General features: G+C 46.0%; 1 protein-coding gene across 1 annotated transcript in view; it reads left to right on the top strand.

Moving 5' to 3' along the window:
- The window catches only part of glceb (glucuronic acid epimerase b), a 102,084-nt gene that overhangs the window by 22,299 nt on the left and 56,153 nt on the right, over positions 1-23,632 (top strand). Inside the window, exon 2 of the mRNA XM_038996174.1 lies at positions 12,973-13,082. The gene's annotated coding sequence lies outside the window, so the exon portion shown is untranslated. The remainder of the gene's footprint in view (positions 1-12,972; positions 13,083-23,632) is intronic.

The following is a 23,632-nucleotide window of genomic DNA, read 5'->3' as shown; positions in this document are numbered from 1 at the left end:
GTTCAGACAAAGCCCTGTCAGTGATGCCAGATTTGAAGAGTTGTGTTGCTCTGCTGGGTGACTCTAATATCCTCAGCTCTCCCCTTCCCATCTGGAGGACGTGTGGAAATGACCTGGCTCAGCGTCATGTCCAACCCCGTAGGCGCCTGTTTGTAAAAAATACATTTGTCACCAAGTGAAACCACGCTGTTTTTTTGTCATTTTTCAAACGATAGGGTTTACTTTTTAATCATTTGTTCGTTTCACACCATTACCTGCCACCGCACTCGTTTTGAGATGAGAAAATGATTTTCAGCTGAGAGCTTAGAATTCAGAAATTCATCCTGTTGCTTAAGGGTTCGGTGTATGTCAAGGCAGGTGTTAGCTTTTAATGCCAATGTTCTGAGAACTGAGAGAGTTAAGACTGAGGCTATGTACACAAGGTGAAGTTTGAAGGGGTACATCTCTCAGGTTTTTCAATTTCCCCCCAAGGCATTTCTGTTCTCGCTCACTCAATCTACAGATACGTTGAACCATTTTACTAGCAAGCCTCCATGTGAATACTGACATTTCTGTAGAAATCCTAAGCATGGTGAGATTACGGGCCTTGCATATTGAACTCTGAATTAGCTTTTCTTATGAGCTCAGGTCTACTTAGTTTATTTTTAACTGTGGATACCTCCCTGACGTTCCAGGTTAATACATGAGAGAAGTACTAAGTCAGATGGGCTGTATATCACTTTTTATTAGCCTCATGCGCCGAATACAGTTATTTATCTAAGGTGCTACTAATTATCCAAGTGGGTTAGTCTTATTGAATCAACATGTTTGCTAAGGCCATCACCCAACGGAAACCCTTGGTACCCGTCCAAGTTCTAAAATCGGTTTAAAGGGGCATGCTCTGCTGCTGTCATTTCTGCTGCCTTGACCATTGTTGATCTAATTGTTTCATTAGGCCCCTGACCTTCCAGTTCCCCCAGAGTGAAGAGGCATGTCTCTGGCCGACGCCTCTGCCCTCCTCCCTTTCACAGGCCAATATCTCTCCGTCCTCCTCTCTCTGGCCGACATCTCTCCGTCCTCCTCTCTCTGGCCGACGCCTCTCCGTCCTCCTCTCTCTGGCCGACGCCTCTCCGTCCTCCTCTCTCCGTCCTCCTCTCTCCGTCCTCCTCTCTCCGTCCTCCTCTCTCCGGCCGACGCCTCTCTGGCCGACGCCTCTCCGTCCTCCTCTCTCTGGCCGACGCCTCTCCGTCCTCCTCTCTCTGGCCGACGCCTCTCCGTCCTCCTCTCTCTGGCCGACGCCTCTCCGTCCTCCTCTCTCTGGCCGACGCCTCTCCGTCCTCCTCTCTCTGGCCGACGCCTCTCCGTCCTCTCAAGGGTAGAATATAGGGTGGAGTGCTCGGTTAGGAATGCAATAGGACAGCTATTTGTGGTATTTGGCATGCCTTGGTAGAAGTAGCGTGTAGCCTACAATAGTTGACTCTGATATGGGCCCCAACATGCCACGCTGTAGTTGAAGGCTTGTATTAGGAGGTTACTGTCTTGGAGATGGCCCTCAGTATTACATTCTGGCCTCACACTGGAGATCAGTGTCAAGCAGTGTGTCTCAGATCTATTGAAAGAGAATGAGAAATGTCCTGAAACCCCTCCTGGTGTCCCACTTCCCACTCTCTCTTCCTCTCCCTCTGGCAGTATGTTTCACTCTTTCTCCCACCACTTCTCTCTCTCTGAATCACAACTATTGATATTGAAAAGCCTTTGATTGAGGAATAATAACATGTGCCAGGATAAGATGGGCAAAAAAGAATCCTCCTCCTCTTTTGGAAGCCCTTAATTCCCTGCCTTTTTATTGGTTGGCTCTGTCATATCAGCAAGCCTTCGAAGAGATGGAGCGATATCATCGAAAAGCTTTTTGAAGCCCCCACTCTCTTTTCAAGTCCTTTTGATTTTCACAGGCTTAACTGTTTAATATTCCAAACTAGTTGGTGGCCTTTTCAGAAAACCAACAAGGTGCTGAGGATGTGAGCCTTGTCTTTATGCGGAGGCAGCTGGACTCAGCCTCTCAGACAACTGGGGTTGCAATGCTTCTAGAAAGCTCTGTCGCTCTCCTCAGACAGCACCGCGGCCTGACGCCCTTTAGACGCTCACGTCATTGTCCTCCAGTCTTGTCTTTATAAGTGTCCTTAGAAGTGCCCCCCCCCCTTAGTGCAGGAGGAGTGGTGCCAGTGCAACAAGTTCCCCCTAGTCTGACAGGAGGGACACGTTTAGCTAAGACTCCGTCGACCATTGACACTTCGTCTGGATTCAGAGCTGTGAGCTTTTGCAAACGTGTGTGTGTGTGTGTGTGTGTGTGTGGACAGTTTAGGACCTGTATCCTACTTGTTTATCTTCTATTTCAAGATGGGTTTTCTGAGTTCATCCAGGATATGAACACTCAGTCTTCAGAGCCGACACTCTGGGAGGCTCTGACCTCTAGGGCTGTTTATGCAGCTCTGTCAAACTGTGTCCAGCTTTTATTTACTCTCATCTCAGCTGGCTGCAACCTGCCCACCCTGCCTTTCTCTCCTGCTTGTTTGTTTGGCGCCAGAGAGCCCAGCCAGAGTGGTACTTCCAGAAGCTGCAGTCTGGGCTCCCCTGTCGCCCACTGCCTCCCTAGAGCCTGTTTTGGTTTTATCGCCTCTGCCTGCCACTTCTCACTAATCTGTCTTTTAACCCCACATTAGCGGGGTTGACATTTTGTGAGTAAATGGGAAACAGTGAAGGATCCCTACTCTCCTGTCATCGTCATCACAGTATGGCGGGGGGAGGGGGGGGTTTGTCTAAAATAGATCAATGACTTGTGATGCTGCCAGCGGGATATTGTGACAGGGACAGGATGTACTACTCACAGTAAGACACCAGCTGAGAAAGGGATGGAGGAGTAGAGAAGGACAGAGAAGCTGTAGAAAACGGCTGCTTCGATCGGGGTGGAATCCACTGAGGAGACGGAGAACCATGGCAGAGCCACATTCGTGGGAGAGAGGACCACCAAATGATATGCAAAGCCTGGGTAAAAACTCTGAGGAATATACTGACTATATTCCTGAGCGCTTGTGACAGCCACGACGCATCTCTCAGCGTGTGACGCAGGGCCCCTGAAACCCTCTTTGTTCACTAAATCCACTGTGAAGATTCCGCTCATGTTTGGGGATTTGAGGATGGGGGGGTTGGAGCAGGATATTAGGGGTGTGTAATTCTGCAGTAGCCATCTCAGGATTTAGGGCTTAATTATCCCCATCAACCAGGGTTATTGTGTTGGCTTGATACTCCCAATGTGCTTCTAGAGACTACTGAAAAGAATCCTGTCAGCTGTGGTAAAAATAGAAGCTGCGTTGCTGTATGCAAACCAAACTGGAGACCTAAGTCTTTATAATGTCTCCGTTTCCCACCCATGTGTAGTTGTCTTGCATATTCTAATCTAAATATTGCTTTGTGATGTTGTATTTGCCGGTCCGCATTAAGATGTTCTTGGTCCATCTGATTTTTCGAGCAGCATTTCTGACAGACTGTTATAAATCAGAAATGAGAGAGATTCCATTTCCCTTTCAAGTGTGCATCTATTATTTAACCTGCAATATTTTATGCAGAATGGAAATTAGCCTGGTAAGAGGCACTTTCTTTTCCGTCTTCATCGGATGCCAGATTAAATATTGTGTAGTTCAGTGTTCCAGCTCTCTCTGTGCTCATTTAGAATTCAGCTTTGTTGCCTCAGCCTTTGAAGTGTTGTCAGGGAAGCAGCTTGTGATCTTCATATACATTAGTGTTGAGTCTGACATGGTGTACAGACTCATGCCTTCCTAGTATTTGTTTACACAAACATACAGGCAGCCACACTGTATTATTCTAACGAATCAAGGAACTCTAAAAGAGTCCGCATGCTTCCCCTAGCCAAAACAGTTGGGATGAGTTTGTATAGATTATGAGGACATTTTGGGATGTGTTTGTTTTAGACTTGGGTAAGGTTTGTGTTTGGTTGTTCACATTATTTTCTGGAGACGACAACGTTGGTAGCTGAAGTCTACGCCCCTTCGTTGCTGATTGGTCAGCAGTAGGGATTCTTCACTAAAGTCTTTGTTGTCATTCAATGAGAGATGACTCGTTTTCATGCAACTTTTTGGGGGGAGAAATACCGCACCAAACACCTTAATGTAAAGTTGCGTGACTAAGATTTTCTCGTCAAAAACGTCAATTACAGATTTCTTGTTATCTTAGATTAACTCTGACTATTTTGAGGAAGTGTGTACTCGCTACAGCATCTCAAAATAGCCAAACAGTACTATTTCAGATTTTTTTCTTGTTTTTCAGGAGGTCTTTTTAAGGGAGGTTGCGAGCACACTCATTCGGTGAGCCGCCAGCCGAACTTAAACCTTAATTGCGTTACAAGGTTTTAGCTCTGTCTTTCCTTCCCTGATACAGGAAGCAGACCCTAGAATACTTTGCTTTGATTCATTCTTTCAACGTTCCACAGTAAATGTCATAGATCTGTCTTCGTGCTGTATGTGTAATTTCTCAGCTGTTTTCCTTTTCGCGTTTCTGTGAAAATGACAGCCAAATCACTTGAAATGGGAAGGTGTGCAATGAAGGGAGTGTTCATTCCTTCAGAATATGTGATGGACTCCTGTCACTGAAGAGTCTACTGACGCGCTAGAACTTCTGTTTAGATCTTCAGCTCAACCCACTCTGGGATCTATGTTCTGAATCAGAACTGAGCTGGCTGTATGACTGGTTGACTCATGGATCTATGTTCTGAATCAGAACTGAGCTGGCTGTATGACTGGTTGACTCGGGGATCTATGTTCTGAATCAGAACTGAGCTGGCTGTGTGACTGGTTGACTCATGGATCTATGTTCTGAATCAGAACTGAGCTGGCTGTATGACTGGTTGACTCAGGGATCTATGTTCTGAATCAGAACTGAGCTGGCTGTGTGACTGGTTGACTCAGGGATCTATGTTCTGAATCAGAACTGAGCTGGCTGTGTGACTGGTTGACTCAGGGATCTATGTTCTGAATCAGAACTGAGCTGGCTGTATGACTGACTCAGGGATCTATGTTCTGAATCAGAACTGAGCTGGCTGTATGACTGGTTGACTCAGGGATCTATGTTCTGAATCAGAACTGAGCTGACTGTGTGACTGGTTGACTCAGGGATCTATGTTCTGAATCAGAACTGAGCTGGCTGTGTGACTGGTTGACTCAGGGATCTATGTTCTGAATCAGAACTGAGCTGGCTGTATGACTGACTCAGGGATCTATGTTCTGAATCAGAACTGAGCTGACTGTGTGACTGGTTGACTCAGGGATCTATGTTCTGAATCAGAACTGAGCTGGCTGTGTGACTGGTTGACTCAGGGATCTATGTTCTGAATCAGAACTGAGCTGGCTGTATGACTGGTTGACTCAGGGATCTATGTTCTGAATCAGAACTGAGCTGGCTGTATGACTGGTTGACTCAGGGATCTATGTTCTGAATCAGAACTGAGCTGGCTGTATGACTGGTTGACTCAGGGATCTATGTTCTGAATCAGAACTGAGCTGGCTGTATGACTGGTTGACTCAGGGATCTGTTCTGAATCAGAACTGAGCTGGCTGTATGACTGACTGACTGACTCAGGGATCTATGTTCTGAATCAGAACTGAGCTGGCTGTATGACTGGTTGACTCAGGGATCTATGTTCTGAATCAGAACTGAGCTGGCTGTATGACTGGTTGACTCAGGGATCTATGTTCTGAATCAGAACTGAGCTGGCTGTATGACTGGTTGACTCAGGGATCTATGTTCTGAATCAGAACTGAGCTGGCTGTATGACTGGTTGACTCAGGGATCTATGTTCTGAATCAGAACTGAGCTGGCTGTATGACTGGTTGACTCAGGGATCTATGTTCTGAATCAGAACTGAGCTGGCTGTATGACTGGTTGACTCAGGGATCTATGTTCTGAATCAGAACTGAGCTGGCTGTATGACTGGTTGACTCAGGGATCTATGTTCTGAATCAGAACTGAGCTGGCTGTATGACTGGTTGACTCAGGGATCTATGTTCTGAATCAGAACTGAGCTGGCTGTATGACTGGTTGACTCAGGGATCTATGTTCTGAATCAGAACTGAGCTGGCTGTATGACTGGTTGACTCAGGGATCTATGTTCTGAATCAGAACTGAGCTGGCTGTATGACTGGTTGACTCAGGGATCTGTTCTGAATCAGAACTGAGCTGGCTGTATGACTGACTGACTCAGGGATCTATGTTCTGAATCAGAACTGAGCTGGCTGTATGACTGACTGACTCAGGGATCTATGTTCTGAATCAGAACTGAGCTGGCTGTATGACTGACTGACTCAGGGATCTATGTTCTGAATCGGAACTGAGCTGGCTGTATGACTGACTGACTCAGGGATCTATGTTCTGAATCAGAACTGAGCTGGCTGTGTGACTGGTTGACTCAGGGATCTATGTTCTGAATCAGAACTGAGCTGGCTGTATGACTGACTGACTCAGGGATCTATGTTCTGAATCAGAACTGAGCTGGCTGTATGACTGGTTGACTCAGGGATCTATGTTCTGAATCAGAACTGAGCTGGCTGTATGACTGGTTGACTCAGGGATCTATGTTCTGAATCAGAACTGAGCTGGCTGTATGACTGGTTGACTCAGGGATCTATGTTCTGAATCAGAACTGAGCTGGCTGTATGACTGGTTGACTCAGGGATCTATGTTCTGAATCAGAACTGAGCTGGCTGTATGACTGGTTGACTCAGGGATCTTCATTCTGAATCAGATTTGAGCTGGCTGTGTGTGTGTGTGGTCTCAGGAAGCAGATATATCTCTGTCATGTTGGCTCTTTGTTTCACCGACTCAGGTTTCCTGGACACTGCTCTGTGTATCAGATGGCCAATGATGCCTGCCACTGTTAATGTCCATGGCTTGATTAGTTAATGATTAGCCAGCTATTAAGACCATGAGTGTTATGACTGCAGAGCAGATGGACCATCACAGGCCCACACACACCCTGAGTAGAAGTCCTGATGGATGCTCGCTCGGAGCGCCAGGAAAGGAGGAGTGTCCGGAATTTACAATGCAGTAACATCATACTTAGGCCTGCAGTGTGAACAAGGCTTGAATGTTTAAATTAGTTTTAGAATACTGACTGTCCAAACCGGAAGTTAGAAGTTACCAAATAGGATTTGTATGTGTTCAGACAGCAGTCATTAGCTCACATGGCCAAGCTAGTTGTCATAGTAATGCCGGGTGTGTGTGCAGTGGTGTAGGCTATGAAGGTGGTTTGAAATGTGGCTTGAAATAACAGTCCATGTGCTTTTTTGGCTGTAGGTTCAGACTGCAGGAAAACTAACAGATTTGAATCAGAGATGCACATTTTTGGGGATTTGAGTCACTTCAAACTGCCAATGTGAACACTTAATGTGAGGATCCTTAACGTAATAGACCCCCCCCCCCCCCCCCTCTTTACACCATGTACAAAGTGAAGGGTAGGTTAGAGCCTGGTTGAGTCATTGCATGTGTGCAAGGTGTCAACCCCTGCTTTGAAGTGTTAGATGAAAGGACACTTGATGAAGGCTATGATAAGTGTCACGGTAAAGATTACAGTCCAGAGATGTGCTAAGCTACCTCTCTGCAGGAACTGAGATCCCTGGATCATGTTGAACAACCATTCTGCTTCTTAAACATTACACATCCCAAGGCTTAGGAATGGTTTGTTACGAAGGCTTGCATGCCTTTTTTTTCTCACCTCTGTGTGTGTGAGGAAGTGGCCGTATGTGGCCTGACTGAGGCTGGGCCTGGCTGTGTCCAGATGTTCATTCCTGTGGGAAAGACGAGGGACACGTCTAGAGGGAGAGTGCCACGTTGGTGCCTGGAGAGAGGGGGTGTGACGCACAACAAACACCCGCTTTCTGCTCAGGGAGTCGGAAGACTGAGCCGCTTTCTGCTCAGGGAGTCGGAAGACTGAGCCGCTTGCTGTGTAGTTTACTTAACTCATTTTAATTTATCTCCTTGCTTCTTGGCTACGATTACAGCTGTCTAGCCCTGTAGGAGTAGAGATTTCCATATTGCTGTGGATTATTGATTTGACCATCTTGCTTGCCAACATGTTTTCTGAATTCAAAGGGATTGAATAAAAAAAAAATCTATTATCCCTATTTATAAAATGGACTACCCATGGTTTTAAGGAAATAGCCATGTTAAATTGCCCTCCTTGAGTGCAGAATAGTTTGTTTTTTTGGCTAACGGTGCATGTAAGTACTATTTGTCTTATCGTAGCCACTTGGAAGACCACTGCTCTGTTATCCTACTTCATTTCAGGTGACTAGTATCTTGAGGCAGTGTTAAGCTGGCCACTCATACCCTGCCTCTAGTGCCTCTCCTCTACTATCTTGAGGCAGTGTTCAGCTGGCCACTCATACCCTGCCTCTAGTGCCTCTCCTCTAGTATCTTGAGGCAGTGTTCAGCTGGCCACTCATACCCTGCCTCTAGTGCCTCTCCTCTACTATCTTGAGGCAGTGTTCAGCTGGCCACTCATACCCTGCCTCTAGTGCCTCTCCTCTAGTATCTTGAGGCAGTGTTCAGCTGGCCACTCATACCCTGCCTCTAGTGCCTCTCCTCTAGTATCTTGAGGCAGTGTTCAGCTGGCCACTCATACCCTGCCTCTAGTGCCTCCTTCAGTCTAACAGGGTTTTGAGGTTCCCTGTTGCAATGTAGGTAAAAAAAGAAGCATAGTGGTTTATCATGCCTATCACCTTCAAGGTGGCCATGGGGAGTTGTATTTGATATTAGTAGCATCTCTAAATGGCCTTCACCACCCAGACCTGTCAAACCAGGCCTTCAACACATGACCTGTCAAACCAGGCCTTCAACACATGACCTGTCAAACCAGGCCTTCAACACATGACTGTGCATGATAGTACAGCATTGTGCTGTTTAATTACCAAGACAGATTTAGCTTCTGTATTAAACCAGCACTAAATGCATGGAGATATAATTTAGAATTACGAGTCATATGATTTAGAATCACAAGGTATATTTGCGACAGTCAAGACTTCAACAGCCTCTTGGCCCAGATTTGTTGTGTGTGATTTTTGTCTTCTATAGCCTCCTTGGTGTGTCAGTACTTGCTCTGGTCCGATGGCTAGATCAATAGCAATAGATCAAATGCAATTAAATATTATAATTCTACGAAAAATCCTGCCACACAGCTCGGCCCCAATCAAACATCCACCTTCCTGCTCCACCCCATCTTAGCCTTGACTGAAGATTCTCTCTTTGTTCTTCAAGCATCCGCTCCACTATGTAACACCGTGCCCACACCAGGGCTTGTATGTTACCAGCTGTTATAAACTTTCTAATACCTGATTTGAGTGCTTTGTCGATAAGCCCGTTTTGATAAAAGATTGATCGTCTCTCTTTGCGCGGTGATTTAACACCGTCTTTTATTTAACAGCCCTTTCCGCCTCCACTGTAGGAACGTTATAGGGGCGCGATTAATTGCAGGGTGAAGTATCCCTGTCACTTTCTACACATTGCTCATGATGGATTGGCAGTACATTAATGACCTAGTGGTTGAGATGCCTGTAAATTCATCATGGTTGCAATTACAAATATGTGTTTGTTTCCTCCGCATCATTTATGGGTCATTCAGAGCCTTAAGTCATTGGCTATTGATGTAAGACTATCATTTTACCCCTGGTCAAAAAGCATTACGGCAATCATTTTGCTTTCCCTCAAAACGTGTGACTGAAAAGGCTGAGGAAGAGCGATCAAACATTACGCCTGTTAATGGATTGTGTCTTAACCTCCAACAAAGGGAAAGTGCAGCGTGATCTGATTATTGCATGATCAATTCTCCTGTAAAAAGGGCCAACATTAACGTCATTCACCCTGCCAATCTTGAAGTGTGGTGTTGAACTTTGTAACAAACCCTGTGGTGAACAATTAGATATTATCGTCTGATTTGACAAATTACTATTAATATAGGCTAAATGCCCGGGCACAGTTAATAGTACTGATTTCAGTAAGACGGAAGATGGACGTCAATACTTATTGGATTAGGATAGCCTCAGCATGAGGATCATGTTATAAATATCCTGCTAAATTCTCATGCTCTGGTGAAAGCTGATCTCGCTAAGATTACCCATAGCCTGTTATTCCAAAGATTGTGTCGCCTGAACGTTTTAATCGCAACATGTTTATGACCCACATTTTGCATACAATTTGTATCAGTGCCACTGGTTGCTGCAGTGAACCAACATCCTACCAATTTTGGCTCTAATCTTGTCCATCAAACGGTACAGGATTAGCCAAAGAGGGTGTTTTTAGTGATTTACAATGAATAATTTGTATTTGATGCAGCACAGTTTGGGCACATTTGACCTTTGATGAATAGGACTCTGAATAGAGGAGAACATGGAGCTTCAATATTCCAGATTATATTTAACCAGTGAACTCCACCTCCATGGAGTCTGCCTTTCATGTTGAACTTTCATGGTATGGATACATATGTCTGAGTGACCTTTATGTTCTCTTCAAATAGATCTGATTCTGTCTGATATTTCTAAGCCTTTTTGTCCAATGAACATCAATGAGAGGCCAGAGGATGAGGCTGGCTGTTTGATTGGCCTAATTTGATTGTAGAGATGTAATCCGTGCATGTTTCTTTTAAGCGCTTATTTTTACGACTCATCACAGCCTTTCATCCCTATCAGCACTGTACTAGAAGACTCTCCTTTCCCACAGACACATTTCTCTCTGGCCATGTTTGCCCAGGAGTTGTCTGATCTCCCGATGTAGGCCTGATGATGGCAGACACTGATAGAGCCCTGTCTTGGTCTGTGAACGCTTGATGTTCCCTGTCAGTGGTCCAAGTCCTAAATGTCTGCCGCCCACTGTGCTGGACGGAGTCAAGCTAACACACACAACATTCTCTGCTCTACAGTCCTTGTAGTTGTCTCCCTTGGTTGTTCGGTCATTATGCTTTCATGTTTTTAGGGACACTTTTTTGAAACAACCAAAGATGTCTGCCTGGTAACTCATCCAAAATGTTAACCTTATTAGAATGTGATCATATGTAACTTATTTCCTGGAGTTTTAGACTTATATTTAGTAAGTCATCATCGGTAGGTAGTCACTATTAGGGATGTGACAAACAGAAACATTTTCTTAATGTTGAAAAAACTAAAAACAATAAGCTCCTGAGTGGCGCAGCGGTCTAAGGCACTGCATCTCAGTGCATGAAACGTCACTATAGTACCTGGTTTGAATCCAGACTGTATCACATCCGGCTTTGATTGGGAGCCCCATATGGCGGCGCACAATTGGCCCAGTGTCGTCAGGGTTTGGCTGGAGTAGTCCGTCATTGTAAATAATACTTTGTTAACTGACTTGACTAGTTAAATAAAAATGTTAGAATTCACACTGCAGCTGCGCTGTTGCCAGGAATGTTGTGTTTCAGGGGGCTTTCAGATGGTTCAGCAGTGGTTTGGGTCTCAGGGTCCTTTCAGATGGTTCAGCAGTGGTTTGGGTCTCAGGGTCCTTTCAGATGGTTCAGCAGTGGTTTGGGTCTCAGGGTCCTTCAGATGGTTCAGCAGTGGTTTGGGTCTCAGGGTGCTTTTCAGATGGTTCAGCAGTGGTTTGGGTCTCAGGGTGCTTTTCAGATGGTTCAGCAGTGGTTTGGGTCTCAGGGTGCTTTTCAGATGGTTCAGCAGTGGTTTGGGTCTCAGGGTGCTTTTCAGATGGTTCAGCAGTGGTTTGGGTCTCAGGGTGCTTTTCAGATGGTTCAGCAGTGGTTTGTGTCTCAGGGTCTTTTCAGATGGTTCAGCAGTGGTTTGGGTCTCAGGGTGCTTTCAGATGGTTCAGCAGTGGTTTGTGTCTCAGGGTGCTTTTCAGATGGTTCAGCAGTGGTTTGTGTCTCAGGGTCCTTTTCAGATGGTTCAGCAGTGGTTTGTGTCTCAGGGTCCTTTTCAGATGGTTCAGCAGTGGTTTGGGTCTCAGGTCCTTTTCAGATGGTTCAGCAGTGGTTTGGGTCTCAGGGTGCTTTTCAGATGGTTCAGCAGTGGTTTGGGTCTCAGGGTGCTTTTCAGATGGTTCAGCAGTGGTTTGGGTCTCAGGGTGCTTTTCAGATGGTTCAGCAGTGGTTTGGGTCTCAGGATCTTTTCAGATGGTTCAGCAGTGGTTTGGGTCTCAGGGTGCTTTTCAGATGGTTCAGCAGTGGTTTGGGTCTCAGGGTGCTTTTCAGATGGTTCAGCAGTGGTTTGGGTCTCAGGGTGCTTTTCAGATGGTTCAGCAGTGGTTTGGGTCTCAGGGTGCTTTCAGATGGTTCAGCAGTGAACCTGTACTACCATTACTGTACTTCAGTTCCACCTCACATAATCAGCATTTCCTTCTCAACTACACTACCGTTCAAAAGTTTGGGGTCACTTAGAAATGTCCTCGTGCTTTTCTTTCAAAAACCTTTTTTTGGGGTCCATTTTTAAAATAACATTAAATGATCAGAAATACAGTGTGGACATTTTTAATGTTGTAAATGACAATTGTAGCTGGAAACGGCAGATTTTCTATGGAATATCTACATAGGCGTACGGAGGCCAATTATCAGCAACCATCAGTCCTGTGTTCCAATGGCATGTTGTGTTAGCTAATCCAAGTGTTTTATTTTAAAAGGCTAATTGATCATTAGAAAACCCTTTTGCAATTATGTTAGCACAGCTGAAAACTGTTGTTCTGATTTAAAGAAGCAATAAAACTGGCCTTTAGACTAGTTGAGAATCTGGAGCATCAGCATTTGAAGAAGTTGAGCCTCGCGCTTCAACGCTCACTATGCTGTTTACTTTCTGCATACTGCGTACTGGGATTTGTCGTAATGTTACGGATCCCAATTTAATTAAAACGTTTTAACATTTTAAGTGTTCACACTGCTAGTCAATGTAATGGAATGTGATGTTTTTGTTGCAGGTGGTGAGGAGTCGGCCGGTGAGGTAGATGGCCAGATGAATTAGATCCAGGGGAAGCCGTGGCCGTGGACATGACTGATCTGTTGGCTGTTTTCTGGTGAATGGATCAGGGTGAGTACCTGCAGTGCCTTCAAAAAGTATTCATACCCCTTGACTTATTCCACATGTTACAGCTTGATTTCAAAATGTATTTTTCTCCTCACCCATCTACACACTACCCCATAATGACAGAGCAAACATGATTTTAGAAAATTACAGAAATAGCTCATTTACATAAGTATTCACACCCCTGTGTCAATACATGTTAGAATCCCCTTTGAGTCTTTCTGGGTAAGTCTCTATAAGAGCTTTCCACAAGTGGATTGTGCAACATTTGCCCATAAAAAAAAATATATATTTTCATAATTCTCCAAGTTCTGTCAAGTAAGTTGGCGATTACTAGACAACCATTTTTAGGTCTTGACATATATATTTTCATGCAGATTTAAGTCAAACCTGTAACTCAGCCAACACCCAGTGTAGATTTGGCCTTGTGTTTTAGGTTATTGTCCTGCTGAAAGGTTAATTCATTTCCCAGTGTCTGGTGGAAAGCAGACTGAACCAGGTTTTCCTCTAGGATTTTGCCTGTGCTTAGCTTTATTCCATTTTTTTAAATAGAAAACTCCCTAGTCCTTGCCAATGACCAGCATACCTATGATGCAGGCACCACCTGCTTGAAAATATGAAGAGTGGTACTCAGTAATGTGTAGTGTTGGGTTTGCTCCAAACATAACGCTTTGTATTCAGGAAAGCAAGTTCATTTCTTTGCCACATTTCTAGCAGTTTTACTTTAGTGTCTTGTTGGAAACAGGATGCATGTTATGGAATATTTTTATTCTGTACAGGCTTCCTTTTCACTCTGTCAATTAGGTTAGTCTTGTGGAGTAACTACAATGTTGATCCATCCTCAGTTTTCTCCTGTCACAGCCATTAAAATCTGTAGCTGTTTTAAAGTCACCATTGCCCTCATGGTGAAATCCCTGAGCGGTTTCCTTCCGCCGACAACTGAGTTTGGAAGGGAGTCTGTATCTTTGTAGTGACTGGGTGTATTGATACACCATCCAAGTGTCATTAACAACTTCTCCATTCTCAAAGGGATATATTCAATGCCCTTCTTGGTCAGGCATTGGAAAACCTCCCTGGTCTTTGTGGTTGAATTTGTGCTCGACTGAGGGACCTTACAATTATCTGTATGTGTGGGGAACAGAGATGAGGTAGTCATTAAACAATCATGTTAGACACTATTGCACACAGTGAGTCCATGCAACTAATGTGACTCATTAAGCAAGTGTTTACTCCTGAACGTATTTATGCCTGCCATAAAGGGGATGAATACTTATTGACTCAAGACATTTCAGCTTTTCATTTTGTATTAATTTGTAAACATTTCTAAAAACATAATTCCACATTTTATAGGGTATTGTGTGTAGACCAGCGACACAATCTAATTTGAATCCGTTTAAAATTCAGGCTCTACCACAAATGTGTAAAAAGTCAACAGGTATGAAATACTTTCCGAGGACTCTGTACCTGTCACTTTTCAAAAGTAACTTACTTTGGAACCATAGAACTGTGTTAATGCTGACCCAATCTGACCTGATCTTAATTGAGTAAGCAGAGCTGTGACGGATTTCCCTAAACCCAAACCGTATCACGTTGATAGCAAAAGGAAAGGAGAAGTCTTTGAACGTGCTCTGGATTCATTAGCCTGTATCAGGCTGGTAATTGGAAGTCTGCATGGAGCGAGAGCACGGGACTTGGGTAGATTCACAGACGCTGATCAAAGCTGTATCCCCTACAGCCCCACGGGTTGCTTTTTTTTATGCCACCTCTTCATGCAAAAGACTCGCCCGGAGGGGATGTGTCACATGTTCAAGGTCCCAATATCTGTAACCCTGCTATGTCATGAGGTTTTAACCATGTAAGCCTCACTGTGAAAGGATACCATGCCCTGCTCCGTCCCTAAATCATATTCTGTTATGCTGCTGCAGAGGCTACTTGTTGTTGTGCACTGCTTATAAATGATGTGCAAAGGTCACAGTAATGGCATTGAAGAGTGGTTGTTTTTCTATCGTCTCTTCTCCAGTTGATTAGGAGCGTGTTTAATCCCCCCTGTAGGTCTCTAATATTGTACGCTTTTTGGTAATAGCCTTCCTAATCCCTGGACTAGCGATGAGTTGGACCGAGGCATTCACTTCAAAGCAGTTTCCTCCATTCTCTGCCTGCTCTGAGAGATATAAACAATGTTTCATTGTGCAGCACTAATGTGAAATTATTACTTTGTTGGCCACATCGAAGTTAATTTGTTAGCTCAGTGTGTTTGTTATGGTGATTCAACAGACGGAATGTAATAGAGAGAAGAAGCCCAGTGGAGTGCAGGGCCAATGCCAGGTAAGAAAGACCGGGTGCTTAAGTCTTGTGTTATCAAGGCACAGACGGGAAACACCGGCTGGCCGGTACAGACCTTCCTCTGCTAAAATCGGCAGAACACGTCTTTACTCAATTATATAGGCCCAGCTTTAGAGGATAAATCCTACATGTAGATAGCCTTACCCGACTACGTGTGTAGACGAGATATCTCAGCCTTACCTGGCCTTGAAACAGGCATCGTTTTTTCAATTAAAATTTGTACTTTCATTTTTTTACATTTGTAAACGCCCATACGAATCTTTGGGTCGTTAGAGGTCTGAAGAATATCAGCTTGGGGTTGGAGTTCTCACACAGTAAACTCTTTAAAACCTGTATTAATACAAATACACATTCTCACAGGGTTAGACTAGAATAGCCTATATGCTATTTTGTTTTCCACTGCAAACATCTGGATCCGAGTTTTGATTTGAAAAAGACTCTTACTGTAGTCCAATGTGAGGTCTGCTGGGCACTGTTGGAGTGGCGAGGGCATCCACACCCATGAATGATTAACAAGGCTGGAGTCCAGCAGGGTATTGAGCTGCTGGAAGTCCTGCTACTCCCCTGAGAGGCCTGGTCAGATGGTAAATGGAGACGCACACTACTCTGGAAAAACTGGCCATCTGGTTTTTAGAGCTTCTGCTTTGACAAATCTCTTTGTTTTTTTTCTAAACTTCTTGAAATATGTGTTGAAATATGATGACTAACAGGTTATAATGGTGAACGTAGCTCACCACTGACTCTGTTGGTGAATCCCTTTGCACTCTGATTCATTATTTCACAAGGTGGACTTGCAGGATGATCTCCTCCTCTACAGGATGATCTATATCCAGTCAGTCTGAGAGACATAACCTTTCCACCCAGAGGACTGGCATCCTTTAGTGAAGATCGCACCAGATTTGTTTTCGTGTGCCAACGTCTGATTGGGCGACGGAGCAGGTGTTTTGGGCAGAATGTGTACTCATTGCTAACAGAAGATGTGTTTTAATATGTGATGAAGGGCTAGCTCCCTCCCTCTGCCCCCCCCCCCCCCTCCTTCTCTACTCCTCTGAGATCCAACTCGCTGTGACGGTGTGTTCTTACGCCCAGGCAGCAGCAGGCATCTGAAGACTTGAAAGGGCATGTGTAGGGGTGTTACCACGATTACAGAACAGACATTTGAATATGTTGTGGATGGTACATGCACTGTGGTGCATATTAATACTCTGTCATCAGTTTGACTTATTCAAGCTGAGCTGCGGTCGCTTCCTTTGTGTTGAGGCACCACCAAGGGAGAATTTGGCCTCAACCTTGGTAGTGATGCTGTCAACGCCTAAATGTTAGTGAGTGAGCCATGCATTAACTGATGAAGAGGAGTGAGACGACCTACAGTGGATCACATTTATGGGAGGCGTGTTTGTCTTTTCTAACGAGCTGCCTCACACACACACACGCCCACACACACACACACACGGACACCCTTCTCGTCTCCGACACAATAGGAGTTAACAGGCCCCTGAGCTCCAGCCAGCCAGAGCTTATTATTTACAGCAGTCTGAGCCCCTGCCTGAATTCACCCAGAGACCACTGAAAATGTCATGAGTGTGTAGTTGGGTCTGGAACACCTGGCTGCACAAACACCGGGACTTCTGCTCCGATACCTCCCCAAGGGCAGCTCACCGGCGCTGGAGCGTTATCGCAATGATGGCTGTTTGCTGTTTTCTGGTGGAAAATAAATCTGAGGGATAAAAACAACAGTCTGCCATCCCCGGGCTCTGCTGCTACAGTGGGCTGCCCATCCCCGGGCTCTGCTGCTACAGTGGGCTGCCCATCCCCGGGCTCTGCTGCTACAGTGGGCTGCCCATCCCCGGGCTCTGCTGCTACAGTGGGCTGCCATCCCCGGGCTCTGCTGCTACAGTGGTCTGCCCATCCCCGGGCTCTGCTGCTACAGTGGGCTGCCCATCCCCGGGCTCTGCTGCTACAGTGGGCTGCCCATCCCCGGGCTCTGCTGCTACAGTGGGCTGCCCATCCCCGGGCTCTGCTGCTACAGTGGGCTGCCCATCCCCGGGCTCTGCTGCTACAGTGGGCTGCCCATCCCCGGGCTCTGCTGCTACAGTGGGCTGCCCATCCCCGGGCTCTGCTGCTACAGTGGGCTGCCCATCCCCGGGCTCTGCTGCTACAGTGGGCTGCCCATCCCCGGGCTCTGCTGCTACAGTGGGCTGCCCATCCCCGGGCTCTGCTGCTACAGTGGGCTGCCCATCCCCGGGCTCTGCTGCTACAGTGGGCTGCCCATCCCCGGGCTCTGCTGCTACAGTGGGCTGCCCATCCCCGGGCTCTGCTGCTACAGTGGGCTGCCCATCCCCGGGCTCTGCTGCTACAGTGGGCTGCCCATCCCCGGGCTCTGCTGCTACAGTGGGCTGCCCATCCCCGGGCTCTGCTGCTACAGTGGGCTGCCCATCCCCGGGCTCTGCTGCTACAGTGGTCTGCCATCCCCGGGCTCTGCTGCTACAGTGGGCTGCCCATCCCTGGGCTCTGCTGCTACAGTGGGCTGCCCATCCCCGGGCTCTGCTGCTACAGTGGGCTGCCCAGCCCCGGGCTCTGCTGCTACAGTGGGCTGCCCATCCCCGGGCTCTGCTGCTACAGTGGGCTGCCCAGCCCCGGGCTCTGCTGCTACAGTGGGCTGTCATGTCATGAAGGGTTTATTCTGCTCTGGAACCAGCTGGGAGATAAGCAGGTAGCTAGAGAAAGTCCAGAACTTCCAGAGGACTGCCATTAAAAAGAAAAGGTCTGCTAGCATGAGAATATTGTTTTTCCCCTCTTGGTATTCATACACACTTGATATAGCCCAAGCATACCAATGAAAACATACTTTTAGGTGCTTGTGAGGTTCCAATAATGTTACAGTGCTGAATAATCATCACTAGCACCCTTTGTGTACTGCAGATGGTGGTTTTGATATGGCGGCAAAGGTCGTAGGACATGAATGCTTTTGCCTAAATGACGCTATACCTTTGTATTGAGAGATAATGACAGGAAACCTAAACCCTGCAGGATGTGCTTCCTCATCCCCCCCATGTTATCAGTAAAACAACACAAACCCTCTGCTCACATTTGAAGAACAATGTTAGGCCCACTTGTTTTGCTCTCTCCGCGGTCTCTTCATTATAAACTCAACTTGTAGTAGGAGATTGGCTTTAGCAGGCGTACTGTAACTAAGTAGCCAATCCAACCACCCCCTTTTCTGTTTTCTTGCTGTTGTGTGAAGGGTTAAAGTATCCCACCCTTTTTATACATGCACATTGAACTAACTGGCCAGCTGGTATGTTGGCAGTCTGACGTTCCAAGGCAGAATGAGATACTCTTGAGCACGGTGTATCCTGGGTAGTTGTGAAGCAGCTGTTATTGCATCCAGAGATTTCTGACACGTTAACAATGCAGCGCAGCTGCTGCCAGCATTCACCCGATGAGCAAACGCCTGTCATCGGAGCTCGCCTATGAGTGATGTCAGAGATGACCGGAGAAGCTGCGAGGAGACCTCCCTCATGGCTTCTGTGTTTACAGTCCCGAGACCTCGGATCACAAAGATACTTCTAAACACGTAAACCCCTTCAACATATCGATTGACCTCTGCTCCAACCAGCCACGGTTAGTCATGGACGGTTGGAGCAGAGGTCAATCAACATGTTGAAGGGGTCCATGTCTAACCTTGGACGGTTGGAGCAGAGGTCAATCAACATGTTGAAGGGGTCCATGTCTAACCTTGGACGGTTGGAGCAGAGGTCAATCAACATGTTGAAGGGGTCCATGTCTAACCTTGGACGGTTGGAGCAGAGGTCAATCAACATGTTGAAGGGGTCCATGTCTAACCTTGGACGGTTGGAGCAGAGGTCAATCAACATGCTGAAGGGGTCCATGTCTAACCTTGGACGGTTGGAGCAGAGGTCAATCAACATGTTGAAGGGGTCCATGTCTAACCTTGGACGGTTGGAGCAGAGGTCAATGAACATGTTGAAGGGGTCCATGTCTAACCTTGGACGGTTGGAGCAGAGGTCAATCAACATGTTGAAGGGGTCCATGTCTAACCGTGGACGGTTGGAGCAGAGGTCAATCAACATGTTGAAGGGGTCCATGTCTAACCTTGGACGGTTGGAGCAGAGGTCAATCAACATGTTGAAGGGGTCCATGTCTAACCTTGGATGGTTGGAGCAGAGGTCAATCAACATGTTGAAGGGGTCCATGTCTAACCTTGGATGGTTGGAGCAGAGGTCAATCAACATGTTGAAGGGGTCCATGTCTAACCTTGGACGGTTGGAGCAGAGGTCAATCAACATGTTGAAGGGGTCCATGTCTAACCTTGGACGGTTGGAGCAGAGGTCAATCAACATGTTGAAGGGGTCCATGTCTAACCTTGGACGGTTGGAGCAGAGGTCAATCAACATGTTGAAGGGGTCCAAGGTTAGACATACTATTATGTCTCTGTTGGTCTTCAAGGACTGTTTGTAAGTCTTGACATACAATGCATTGCTTCTAGGCAACATGAGCTATTTCAACCAGCTTTTTGACTGAGATGATTTTCAGGTCTTGGCAAGCCTGGCATGCACCTGCCTCTGATCTATTCCTGGGACTTAAATGGCCTGAAGAGTTGGACGGTATATCTGATGGCTGTTTTGTCAAGCTCGCCGTAGTCGTCTAACCCCACCTGGCTGGGCAGGTTGGGCCCAATATGGCATGTCGTCCCAACCCCTTGGAAGCCAACAAAACGCCACATGTAGTCCTACATCATCAGCATGCTAGCAGCAGCAGCTGCCCTCTTCATTTTGTCTCAACATTGATGCCCAGTCAGTGTTATAAAAAACTCTGAGTGGAAGGGTTCTGACAACCATAAGGTGACCGGAGCCAAACCATCCACTCAGAGCAGAGGCCACTAAACCTGAAAGCAGTCCTTTCAGACTCCACAGTCCCCAGTGCCAGGGCCAGCCTTCCTCCTCCCACCCCTGATGGCCATTATCGGGACAGCATCTAAAGACAATGTAGCCCCTATGCTCCCAGGGGCCAGGTTGCCAAGGCTGGGGTGGAGGCCAAGGGCAGTGGATGTTCTCACATTACTGAGAACCCCCCCCCCCCCCTTATCAAGGCTAAAGGATAGGCTGTTTGAAGCTCAGACAGTGGAGAACCCCCCCCCCCCCCCCCCATACACACATTTATCAAGGCTAAAGGCTAGGCTATTTTAAGCTCAGCAGTATGCTTAGCAGCATTTCAATGGAGTCCTTCCTTTCCTCCTGTGTCTCGTCCCTCCCCCTTGGCCCCCTGGGAAGGCCATGCATCACCAGGATCAGGACGGGGAGTGGGCGTGAACTCTGGCCAGAGCGCCGTGGCGACAGATGAACTCTTAAAGCATACTGAGAGGGCATTTGGTCATGTGTGCTGGCTACAGATTGATGCGCTCATTTTAAACGCAGGTCCCATGCCGCTGTGTCAAATTTTTAAGTATCTTTCAATTCTCCGAAGCAGGACATTGGCGCATTTAAGCTGAAAAGCTCCACTCCCCCCCCACCCCCTCTTTTTTTAATTTTAATTTTATTTTTTTAACCACAATCTGTCAGGCATGGAGGGTTTTTATCCTCAACAGCCTTGTACTCCGTATCCAGGTTGTCGTCTGTTGTTTTGGAGTACTTTCCCCCAAAGTCTGTAGTTCAAATCGTGGATATTACCAGAGGGATTACATCTGTGCAACACATCCGTAGTCAAGCTGATTGCCCTTGGATTACACAGAGGCCCATCCATATCTCATGCACTTAAGTGGATTTGGGCCGAAATGATCCATGAAAACACTGCTACTGTCTAGTCCACTAGATATAGCCTAATGGTGTTGTCTGAGCTGTAGTTTAGTTGTACATAATAAATAGGTTACATTCACAAGTGAATTGAAAGATGCTACAGGTTTATATTGAAATGGCTCTTTTTCCAGAACCTCGAGGAGATCCGTTTTAACAGTCTGATCATATGAATCACAAGAGATGTGGATTCAAGAAAGGTGGTGAGAGAGAACATGAATGAATAACAAGCCATGCGAAATAAGTTCTAGATTTATCCTTGCCCACTTGTCTAGTCATTATGGTCTTGTCCTGGTTTAGGCAGGCTGATTGGCTGGACTCAGTGAAGTCTCAGTGAAGCCTAGTGGTATAGCCAGTAGCCATGCCACTGACTGAGCTCTGCCGGCAGCACACCACCTAATAAGATCCAATTATTTATAGTCAGGCCCTGACAAGATGGAGACAGTCTGCTTATCTTTCACTGTGCAGTCCCCAGGCTTCCTCCCAGAGTTCTCATCGTTGTCAGAGCTCCCAGCAGCCCAATCATTCATCTCTCCACTATGCTGACTTTTCTCCAAATATCAATGATACTTTTCATACAGCAATATTTTACATATGCAGAGGTCTGCCAAAGCAGATTTTTCACATGACATGACACTTAAAGTTGGTAACTGCAAGTGCAGAGTTCACTTTTACCCTCCAGCAGTTGATACTTGGAGAGAACCATGTGTAGACCATTTTCCAAATGGAAGTGCTCTCTATTATTGGAAAGTGTGTTTCTAACCCACCCCATACAGCTCATGTATTTGCAGCAGCTATTGTTAGAACACGATCACATGATCTCCAGGGTTTATATTGTGAACTGGGTTACTAACACCAGGCTGTGTTTAAATGTATTCAGCACCAGTCAAAAGTTAGGACACACCTACTCAAGGGTTTTTCTTTATTTTTACTATTTTCTACATTGTAGAAATACTAGTGAAGACATCAAAACTATGAAATAACACATATGGAATCATGGCGTAACCAAAAGAGTGTTCAACAAATCAAAATATATTTGAGATAGCCACCCTTTGCCTTGACGACAGTTTTGCGCACTCTTGGCATTCTCTCAACCAGCTTCACCTGGAATGCTTTCCCACATGCTGAGCACTTGTTGGCTGCTTTTCCTTCACTCTGCAGGCCAGGTCATCTGGTGCAGCACTCCATCAATCTTATTCTTGGTCAAATAGCCCTTGCACAGCCTGGAGGTGTGTTTTGGATCATTGTCCTTTTGAAAAACAAAAGATAGTCCCACTAAGCGCAAACCAAATGGGATGGTGTATCGCTGCAGAATGCTGTGGTAGCCATGCTGGTTAAGTGTGCCTTGAATTCTAAATAAATCACTGATAGTGTCACAGCAAAGCACCCCACACCATCACACCACCACCTCTGTGCTTCACAGTGGGAACCACACATGCGGAGATCATCCGTTTACCTACTCTACATCTCACGAAGACATGGCGATTTGGAAGAAAAAATATTGTTTTCTTGGCCCAAGAAAGTCTCTTCTTATTGGTGTCCTTTTAGTAGTGGTTTCTTTGCAGCATTTTGACCATGAAGGCCTGATTCACGCAGTCATGTTGAGATGTCTGTTGAACTCTGTGACGCATTTATTTGGGCTGCAATTTCTGAAGTTGGTAACTAATGAATTTATCCTCTGCAGCAGAGGTAACTCTGGGTCTTTCCTGTGGCCAGATGGTTTTTGCGACTGCACTTGAAGAAACTTTCAAAGGTCTTAATGTTCCGCATTGACTGACCTTCATGTCTTAAAGTAATGATGGACTGTCGTTTCCCTTTGCCAAGAACAGCTCAAATAAGCAAATAAGACTTGGTCTTTTACCAAATAGGCCTATCTTCTGTATACCACCCCTACCTTGTCGCAACACAATTGATTGGCTCAAACGCATTAAGAAAATAAATTAGGTACACCTGTTAATCGAAATGCATTCCAGGTGACTACCTCATGAAGCTGTTTGACAATGCCAAGTGTGCAAAGCTGTCAAGGCAAAGGGTGGCTACTTTGAAGAATATCAAATATCAAATATATTTTTTATTTGCTAAACACTTTTTTGGGGGGGGGGATACTACATGTGTTATTTCATAGTTTTGATGTCTTCACTATTATTCTACAATGTAGGGGGGAAAAATAATTTAAAAAATAAAAACCCTGTGTCCAAACTTTTGACTGGTACTGTGTATGTTTCCATTATTTCCGCCTAACCCTACCACCCCTCCCCTAACCCTACCACCCTACCACCCCTCTCCTAACCCTACCACCCCTCTCCTAATTGGAGTAAACGAATCGACAACAACACTCAGGCTTCTACTTCCATCTTATACATCTTTCAGCTCCCCTAACCCTACCACCCCTCTCCTAAC

Source organism: Salvelinus namaycush, chromosome 1 (genome assembly GCF_016432855.1).
Source record: "Salvelinus namaycush isolate Seneca chromosome 1, SaNama_1.0, whole genome shotgun sequence".
Classification (NCBI taxonomy): Eukaryota; Metazoa; Chordata; class Actinopteri; order Salmoniformes; family Salmonidae; genus Salvelinus; species Salvelinus namaycush.
Note: the sequence above shows the minus strand (reverse complement) of the source record. Positions and strands in the feature narration are given on the sequence as shown.